This window comes from Sinocyclocheilus grahami, unplaced genomic scaffold (assembly GCF_001515645.1).
Source record: "Sinocyclocheilus grahami isolate Dianchi unplaced genomic scaffold, SAMN03320097.WGS_v1.1 scaffold548.1, whole genome shotgun sequence".
NCBI lineage: Eukaryota > Metazoa > Chordata > Actinopteri > Cypriniformes > Cyprinidae > Sinocyclocheilus > Sinocyclocheilus grahami.
The window spans coordinates 345,843-356,594 of NW_015505727.1; the positions used below are offsets into that span (position 1 = coordinate 345,843).

At 32.9% G+C, this 10,752-nt stretch overlaps 1 protein-coding gene across 1 annotated transcript in view; it reads left to right on the top strand.

The window, feature by feature from the left end:
• LOC107555885 (potassium voltage-gated channel subfamily C member 2-like) overlaps nucleotides 1-10,752 on the top strand; it is a 103,025-nt gene that overhangs the window by 76,014 nt on the left and 16,259 nt on the right. The gene's annotated exons all lie outside the window — the stretch shown is intronic.

Sequence of the window (10,752 nt, forward strand, 5' to 3'; positions counted from 1 at the left end):
CCCCCTAGAAAATCTTTGGAGGGAGTTGAAAATCCGGGTTCGCCAGCGACAGCCCCAAAACATTACTGCTCTAGAGGAGATCTGCATGGAGGAATGGGCCAAAATACCAGCAACAGTGTGTGAAAACCTTGTGAAGACTTACAGAAAACGTTTGACCTCTGTCATTGCCAACAAAGGGTATATAACAAAGTATTGAGAGGAAATTTTGTTATTGACCAAATACTTATTTTCCACCATAATTTGCAAATAAATTCTTTAAAAATCCTACAATGTGATTTTCTTTTTTTTTTTTCTCATTTTGTCTCTCATAGTTGAGGTATACCTATGATGAAAATTACAGGCCTCTCTCATCTTTTTAAGTGGGAGAACTTGCACAATTGGTGGCTGACTAAATACTTTTTTTCCCCACTGTATATCTCGTATATATCTGGTGATATCGATGATAATTGTTTTTTAATTGACTCATTGCCTGCTGTATTGTCATCGTCTCACATAGTGAGAAAATCCCGTTTGCGCTTGTTTCTGGAGGGTCCGACTGGTCCTGGATCAGCTAGGATCACATCTCATTGTCAGCATTGAGATCAAACGGAGCTGGTTATGAAACCATACTAGCTATGTTACCGTTATTATTTATTCATTCGCTGGACGCTATATGAATATTAAATATTTGCAATTGTTTTTAGGCAGTCTTGAAATTAAGCAATATTGTCAGTATTACTATTTTAATAGTAAAAAGTGCTTATTATATGGCTATTAATTTCAAAATGACTTGCATTAAGATATTTTAATAGCATCTCTGATTTACCTTTCAGTAGTTCATTCTGTGAATCAGTTCAATCGATTCAATGAATCATTTAAAAACTGACGAACGATTCATGTGTTAGGACTCTGAAGCAAACGATTTGCCTGTGCCACTGATCAAAAATGTTGACATCTGAGTTTACATCTCACGATTCAATTTTTTTTGGTCTTGGAATTCTGAGTTTACATCTCACAATCTTTCTCACAAAAGAAAAAAAAAATAGTAATTGCGATATTTAGTCCCGCAACCGATATGTGATATTGTGAGAAAAATTCAGAATTGTGAGATATAAACTAAAAGAAATTAACCTTGTTCATTTATTTGCATGTATATGTTCCTGCGATAGGAATCAAGAGAAATTATTCATTTAAACCATTCAGAGCAAATGCATACTGTAAATATCAAGATAGATATATACAGTATCTACATACATGGATACAGTATATATATGAATTACCGTTGTGTATGAAATGTGCTATATAAATCAACTTGCCTTGCCTATATCCTGAATGTTGTCAAAAGGCTGAAATATGTTGAATATTGATGGAAAATCAGCTGGTGCTCACTGTGAGTTTATTTTCCAGTGCTCATGCTGTTCAGAATCCTGTATGCGTATGGAATGAGAAATGAGTGTTGTTTTGATGAAAGCGCAGGTGTGGAGGTCTGCGTGAGGTGACTGTAAATATTTATTCCAGAGGTTAAAGGTCAGCGCGCTACAGCTGAATAAAACACAAACCCTCATTATTATGCAACATTTGTCGACTTCCAGCTGAAAATGTATTTATGCCGTTGTGTTTGTGCCTCATGAATTAATCATGAGCGAGTGCTTAAATATGAGCAGCAATTAATTAATTACTCTTAGTTACTCTTTTTGTAATATTAATATATTTTTTATGTTTTTGATATGTAATGTTTTAATATTTTTATATTGTAGTTTTCCCAAGAAAACAAAACATCCTACAAAAAATCGTATTTTACTTAAAAAATCTAAATGAAAATAAATTAACTTGTAAATTAAAATTTTTGCATTTCCATATATTTACAAAGTACATCCAAACAGTATCTTTGCATGATATAGCATTATTGACAGCTGGAAAGTGAACTTTGAACTGATTTACAGCAGGTTACTCAGATGTGTGTGTGTGTGTGTCCCATATCACATTAAAAACTCAATGAACGCGTTGTTTTGCGCAGCTATAAAGCAAGGCCGATTACGGCGGCCGGTTGCCATAGTTACGCAGTCAGTCAAAGCTAAAAACAGCTCCGTGTGTTACTTTACATAATTTGTCACTTTGGATTTTCCACGTCTTGCTCTGAGAGTGAGCGCTCTGCATTCTTGACAATTAATTAATTACTCTTAGTTACACTTTATGTAATATTAATATTTTTTTAATGTTTTTGATATGTAATGTTTTAATATTTTTATATTGTAGTTTTCCCAAGAAAACAAAACATCCTACAAAAAGTCGTATTTTACTTGAAAAATCAAAATGAAAATAAATTAACTTGTAAATTTACATTTTTGCATTTCCATATATTTACAAAGTACATCCAAACAGTATCTTTGCATGATATAGCATTATTGACAGCTGGAAAGTGAACTTTGAACTGATTTACAGCAGGTTACTCAGATGTGTGTGTGTGTGTGTGTGTGTCCCATATCACATTAAAAACTCAATGAACGCGTTGTTTTGCGCAGCTATAAAGCAAGGCCGATTACGGCGGCCGGTTGCCATAGTTACGCAGTCAGTCAAAGCTAAAAACAGCTCCGTGTGTTACTTTACATAATTTGTCACTTTGGATTTTCCACGTCTTGCTCTGAGAGTGAGCGCTCTGCATTCTTGAGGACTTTTTCATGTGGGAGAGCTCAGCGTTACTCCAGCGGCTGATACGAGCGCCGGAGGAACCTGCAGACTGACGCTTCTGCAAATATTAGCTCATGAAATCTCTGAACCACTCACTGATGATGATTAGATAATCAGGAGTTTGACTACAGGAACATCTCAGCTGATTTGTGCTTCTGATTTACCACAAACAAAAACTGTGAGTTTACTGTAAATATACATAACAAAAACCTAGCAGACAGGCATGCAAGAAAATGCTTAAAATACACAACCATCACACTCCTCTGAACAAATAGCCTTTAGACTTCACTTTTACACAATATAAAAATGCAAAAAGAATTACGCATGGGGTTATGTGACAAAATTTTAGGGTTATAAAACTGTAAAATTGTGAATATTATAATATCTATAACACACTCTTATAATAATACAAGCTGATTGCCAAGTATTAATACAAATAATGACAGCAAAGACACAAGCAATAACAAATATTATGGTAGAATTAGAATAATGTGGCAAGTAGCTAATATATTTTTTAATAAATCATTATTATGATGAACAGTAATAAAATTACATATTTTTTTATGTTCCCTAATATTAATAATAAATATTAACATTTATTAGGAATTTATTAATTATTAAAATGATTAAAGTTTAAAATAAAATTATTTTATAATATCTAGCATTCTTAATGTTTTTGTGGAAAGTATGATCATTCTTTTCTGGATTTCTGAATAGAAAGATCAGCATTTATTTGAAACAGAAATCTTTTGCAACATTATAAATGTTATTGTCACTTTTGATCAGTTTTTATTTATTTTTTGAATAGCAATGTACAACAGTTTCTACAAAAATATTGGGCAGCACAACTGTTTTCAACATTGATAATAATCAGAAATGTTTCTTGAGCAGCAAATCAGCATATTAGACTGATTTCTGAAGATCATGTGACACTGAAGACTGGAGTAATGATGCTGAAAATTCAGCTGCGCATCACAGAAATAAATATTCACATATCAGCTCTTTTAAATTGTAATAATATTTCACAATTTTTTACTGTATTTCTGATCAAATAAATGCAGCCTGGCTGAGCAGAAGAGACTTCTTGCAAAAAAACGTATTGTAAAATATTGTATTTAATCCAATCTTTTGACCGGTACTGTGTAGTATGTAGTATACAGTATATACTATGATTTTGCTCCAAACAGTTTCTGGAGCCGCGTGTGCAGCGTACTGTACACTCACAGACAGATCACAGAGAATTCATCTGTCATTTCAGCTCACAAGCGTTTCACTAATGAACCAATTAATGTTTAACACACGAGCCGTGCAGATTATGGGCAATTTATTTGAAGAATGAAAGCTTGATTCCAGTCTCTCTCTCTGTCGCTAGACTCTGTGCTGTGAAGACGCTTGTGGGCGTTCCTACTGCTGTCACTCTAATGTTATTGGTAGACTCCACGTCTGGACATATAAAATGCAATCACAAACTGTATATTGCCGGTAAAACTAAGATATCATTCTATTATGACTAGGAATTAGACTTAAAAGACTCATATGATGCGATTTCAAGTTGTTCTTTCTCTTTGGCGTGTTACAAGCTGATTGTGCATAGATAAGATCCCTGAAGTTGCAAAGACTAAAGTCTCAAAAAAAAGTACCATTCTGCTGTTGGAGAGTGTTATATAAACTATAGCAGTACTCGTGCATTAAATCATTAACCGGTGCTAAACTGCTCACTGCATCATGTAATTGACAACCCGAACCATCAATGTATAAATCAAACTCACTTAGACAGCCAACGGTTTCTTTTCTACGCATCATTTTTTATATCCATGTATGTGGTTACAGTGAAATCATATAAAACAGTGAAATCGCTCAGGAAATCTGTCCTGTCTTGCCTGCACTCGAGACGGTGACGTGTGAGCGCCACTGACAGATTCTTTACACCTATTGGTTGTCGCTCCCGAAATTCACTGTTCATTTGCATAAAGTTAAACAATTCTTTACTTTTGTTGCTTGACATGCCACGCCCACATTCTGTCGCCAACGGTCACTGTCGCTCGTGTCGCCGGAAGTCGCCAGCTCTCCATTGAAAATGAATGGGAGCATGTCACTTTGTCGCTGGCAGTGTGAACGGGGCTTTAGTCTCCAGTGTGAAGCGTTCACTCGCTGAGGAGCAGGAGCAGGAACAGACCAGTGACCCTCTGAAGCAGATTTCCAAAGAGAGAGTCTCTGTATGCATCACTCGTTCTTTTACAGCTGCACTTAAAAAGAATTGTCATTTTAATGGTAAAAGATTGTAAAAATGCTACGGTAAAACCTGCTGGTTGTCTAGTCCTTACTCTATACTGGGACATTTCATATCATTTTATGATAATATTATACCTTTGAATTTTTTTTGGTCATTTTAATATTAGTTTTAGTAATTGTTTAGTAGTTATTTTTCTTATGTCTACATGTTTTTATTCATGTTATTTTCGTTTTAGTTTCAGTTATTTTAGTACATCAAAATAATATACTTTTTTATTAGCGTTTTGAATTATTTTTTATAGATTTTATATTTTAATTAAAGTTTTTGTCAAATGTTTTTTTTTACCATTTTAATAGTTCTTTTTCTTTTAAATATGCCTATATAGTTTTTATAAATTTTTCTTTGTTTTAGTTAGTTATTTTAGTACATCAAGATAATATACTTTTTATTTATAGTTTTTATATTTTTTTGTTTTATACATTCTCATTTTAATTTTAGTTATAGTTTTTTATAATATTTGTGTTTCTATGATTTTTAGTAGTTATTTTTCTTTTAAATATGTATATGTAGTTTTTATTTCAGTATTAGTTTGTTAATTTAGTGCATCAAGTTAAACTCAATTAAAATGATAAATGTTGCGTTGGCAACTACATAATATCAAATAATTTTTATGGTTTTTGTTTTATTTTAGCAACCATAAAATACTGTTACTTGTATAGTTTGCGGAAGTGAAACCGAACAAGTCATCTTATAATTTACAGTAAAATTCCCTGGGTCATTTAACTGTTTTTCATTGAAATAAATGATTCTCAGTTTTTTCTTATCAGTTATGTATATTAGGGTTGTCATTAAATTAATGTTGCTGCATTATGTTAGTGTTACCATGGAGCTGTTTTGTATTTGTGTGTATGGCACTGTGCACCGGAGGAAGCGTTATTACAGATTATGGACTGGTATTTTAGCTGGAAGCAATGGTTTGAAGTTAAAATCATCTTCATGATGGATTTGTTTCTGACAAACACGCAGCTTTTGTCTTCTCAAGACGTTAACTGATGGACTGGAGTGCTGTGGATAACTTGTGGATTATTGTGATGTTTTTATCAGCTGTTTGGATCTGAATTTTGAACGTGGGAGAGCACGATTCATTGGTTGTAATAGGAATAGCATCGAGTGTGTCGTCACGGATGGCGGCTTGCGTGTGTTTTCGGGCATGTTTCCTGACGTGTGCATCACTTCTGATCCCGAGGAAACAAGGAGAGGCATGTTGTATCCAAGCAACAGGACGGTTGCCAGGTGACAGCACTGAGGTCCTGAGAGCAGAAAGGGCGTGTCTGGTGTTTAGTGCCAGTCAACGCTGTGAGGAGGAGGAATCTCAACTCACCTCTGCCTGTTGAATTAACGGATGATCGCTGGTGAAGTTTGGCTTCTGAGTCAGAAGATGCAGCAAACACCTTCGGAGCCGAGCACGCGAGGAAGAGTGAACGCAGATAATGAGCCTCCCATGATGCTCTGCTCTGCTCTGCTCTGATCTGCTCTGACACACAAGATCACATGTGCTGGCGAGTTTGACATCATTACTGCTGGGAATGAGAACATGATTGGTTTAGAGACACATTTGTATTCATTTTTTTAAGTAGTTTCTCTTGCCGTTTTCTGAGCACATTCTCAATGAAAGTTTTGTGGTATTTAATACTAATGGTAACATTTATTGTAATAATTCAGACAAGTCACTAAAATTTCACACTTTAGCTAATAGATATTCCCATATTTTCCACAGGACATAACGTATTACAAGTTTTCTGAAATTCTGACCCGAATTTGTGTACATTCCAAGAGAATGTGTCGGAACTTTGGTTAAAGCCAGGTTCGAAGTTCCTGAAAGATCCCGACAATAATTCATTTCCTCAGATTTGGCAAATGATCTTGATTTTTACACTTCTTTCATTTGTTTCTAAACCTACTAAGTGTTGTTTTGTACATGTGAACGTTCCTATATTTGCACACTCTCTCAAAAAGTTAGAAAATAACATGATGATAATGCAACTCGAGCATACGATAAACTTTACAATAGAAACTTTGCATAAACCGGCTGTCTAGATCAGTCCGCCTGCTCCACACACCATAAACGGATTTGTGTTTTGTTTGGAAACCCTTCTGAACACTGGAGCGCGTGCAGAAGAGCGATACAATCACATTTGCAGCACTGCAAACATCCTCCAGCTCCTTCTGAAAGCACGTGAGGACCTGAAGCTCGTGAATAGAATGTTTCTATTATCCACCTTTATAACACTGATGTGAAATACTCAAAGAAAACAGGCCTACAGTGATGAACGTCTCGCACACATCTCATAGTGTTAACAATACATTAGTGTTTGACAGGGATGCACTGATTCAGTTTATGATACATGTGTTTATTATGGCCAATATTATGAATATACACTGTAAAAAAAGATTTTTTGAAGTTGTAAAAGAAAGAATATTGGAGTTTTGGTATGTTTACAAGCAAATACTATTTTAGGCTCTCTACTAAAATGTCATGTTTAATTCAAAGTGTTACTTGCTATTTCTTTGTAATCAATTCTGAAATTTACAGATTTTCTGAGAGAAAAATATTTTCTTGTTTCTATGCCAAGATTTTTTTGTATAAACTATATATATATATATATATAGAGAGAGAGAGAGAGAGAGAGAGAGAGAGAGTTTATACACCAGTTTTTTCAGAGTAGTTTTTTGTCTGTTAAAAAAATTGAAAGAAAAAAACATTTTAACATTTTTAAAGATGCTTGTTGTAAGATTTTATATTCAAAGAAACTTTTATTTCTACACCATTTTTTCCCGTGTTTTTTTTTTATGACAAGCAACCTCAAATTTAAGTATTATGCTTTTCATGTAAAATTCGATTTCTTTCATGTGTAATAACACTATAGTTTAGTATATTTGCAACCTGTTATAGAAAAATATTTTTTAAATTTACAGATTTTCTGAGAGAAAAATATTTTCTTGTTTTTATGCCAAGATTTTTTTGTATAAACTATATATATATATATAGAGAGAGAGAGAGAGAGAGAGAGAGAGAGTTTATACACCAGTTTTTTCAGAGTAGTTTTTTGTCTGTTAAAAAAATTGAAAGAAAAAAACATTTTTTTCTTGATAAAGATGCTTGTTGTAAGATTTTATATTCAAAGAAACTTTTATTTCTACACCATTTTTTCCCGTGTTTTTTTTTTATGACAAGCAACCTCAAATTTAAGTATTATGCTTTTCATGTAAAATTCGATTTCTTTCATGTGTAATAACACTATAGTTTAGTATATTTGCAACCTGTTATAGAAAAATATATTTTTTTGTATAAAATATATATATATATATATATAGAGAGAGAGAGAGAGAGAGAGAGAGAGAGAGTTTATACACCAGTTTTTTCAGAGTAGTTTTTTGTCTGTTAAAAAAATTGAAAGAAAAAAAAAATTTTTTCTTGATAAAGATGCTTGTTGTAAGATTTTATATTCAAAGAAACTTTTATTTCTACACCATTTTTTCCCGTGTTTTTTTTTTAATGACAAGCAACCTCAAATTTAAGTATTATGCTTTTCATGTAAAATTCGATTTCTTTCATGTGTAATAACACTATAGTTTAGTATATTTGCAACCTGTTATAGAAAAATATTTTTTAAACAGTGTAGGCTATTTATTTATTTATTACATTTTATTTGAAGAAATCTGTTTAAGTTGGGGAAAAAACAAGCCCTGATTTGATCCACTTGCAGTACAGGCTTGATAATATTGTCCATTACCGATATAGTCACAGATACACAGTGCATCATTAATATTTCTACACCTGAAACCCTTTTAAACCACCTGTAGCACCAAACGCTCATCAAATCTCAGGGTTTCTTAGCGACTGAGAGGCGTGCGAAAGAAAAGAGCTGCTCTGAGACTCACTGGCATTGACCTCGGCGTGTGTTCGGTCGACAGACGCGAGCGTATGGCTGAAAACACTCCTCTGGGATCACGCTAGCAGAGCAGAAGGGCTGTGGAGGGAGAGCGAGCGTTTAAAGTGACGGCAGTGTACCATGTGATTCTAGAATACCGTAGTGAGCATCTTTTATTGCTCTCAAGTGCAAAATGAGTGACTTACATCGACGCAGTAACCACAAGAATCTCGAACACTTCCATATTTGTGAAATAGAGAGTAAAACATCACAGCATTGGTGAATGAGGTCTGCTAAACCGTCGTAGTGTTTCCTCATCTTGACCTCATCTTGACTGTTTCAGATCTGCGTTTTCCCGCCACAGATGGCGTGTGTTGAGCCAAAGAATGCAGATCAGTGCACTTGTAAAGTACAAAATAATATAGTACATATATATATATATATATATATATATATATATAAGCGAATCTCACAAAACGTGTCCCTTCTAGGTCATATTTCACAAAAAATGATGAACATATTTTGCATAACAAAACTGAAGCTTTTTAGTGTTTGAAAAACTTAAGATTGTAAAATAGTTTTTGAAGAAGTCTCTTCTGCTCACCAAGGCTGCATTTAATTGATCAAAAATACAGTAAAAACTGTAATATTGTGACATATTACTGTTTGAAATAACTGTTTACTATGTGATTATATTTAGGTGATCAAAGCTGAAATTTCAGCATCATTACTCCAGTCTTCAGTCATGCTAATATGCTGATTTATTGCTCAAGAAACATTTCTGATTATTAGCAATGTTGAAAACAGTTGTGCTGCACAATATTTTTGTAGAAACTGACATACTTCCATTCAAAAGTTTGGAGTGAGTAAAAAAAAAAAAAAAAAGCTTTTATTTAGCAATGATGCATTAAATTGAATAAAATGTAATAATGTTAGAAAAAATATATATTTCAAATAAATGCTGTTCTTTTGAACTTTCTATTCATTAAAGAATTGTGATAAATCAAATGTATCATGGTTTCCACAAAAATATTAAGCAACAAAAACATTGATAATAATATGAACTATTACTAATAACTGAACACCAGTATTGACTGATAATAATTGAGCAGTAAATCAGAATGCATTTAGAATGATTTCTGAAGATCATGTGACCCTGAAGACTGGAGTAATGATGCTGAAAATACAGCTGCGCATCACAGAAATAAATTATATTTTAACAGATATGCACATAGAAAACAGTTATTTCAAATAGTAATAATATGTCACAATATTACTGCTTTTACTGTATTTTTTTTTAAATTGCAATAATATTTCACATTTTTCTATTTTTGTTCAAATAAATGCAGCTTTGGTGAGACTGGTGAAAAATTGTAATTATTTTGAGTTTGCATGTATAAAACAGGCTTAATTTGGAATATAATGATTTATGTGTTTATATTCAGTAGTGAAATGTGACCTAGACGTGTTTTGGAGAGATAAACATTGGGTCACATGGGTTAGCAATGATGCATTAAATTGAATAAAATGTAATAATGTTAGAAAAAATATATATTTCAAATAAATGCTGTTCTTTTGAACTTTCTATTCATTAAAGAATTGTGATAAATCAAATGTATCATGGTTTCCACAAAAATATTAAGCAACAAAAACATTGATAATAATATGAACTATTACTAATAACTGAACACCAGTATTGACTGATAATAATTGAGCAGTAAATCAGCATTTTAGAATGATTTCTGAAGATCATGTGACCCTGAAGACTGGAGTAATGATGCTGAAAATACAGCTGCGCATCACAGAAATAAATTATATTTTAACAGATATGCACATAGAAAACAGTTATTTCAAATAGTAATAATATGTCACAATATTACTGCTTTTACTGTATTTTTTTTTAAATTGCAATAATATTTC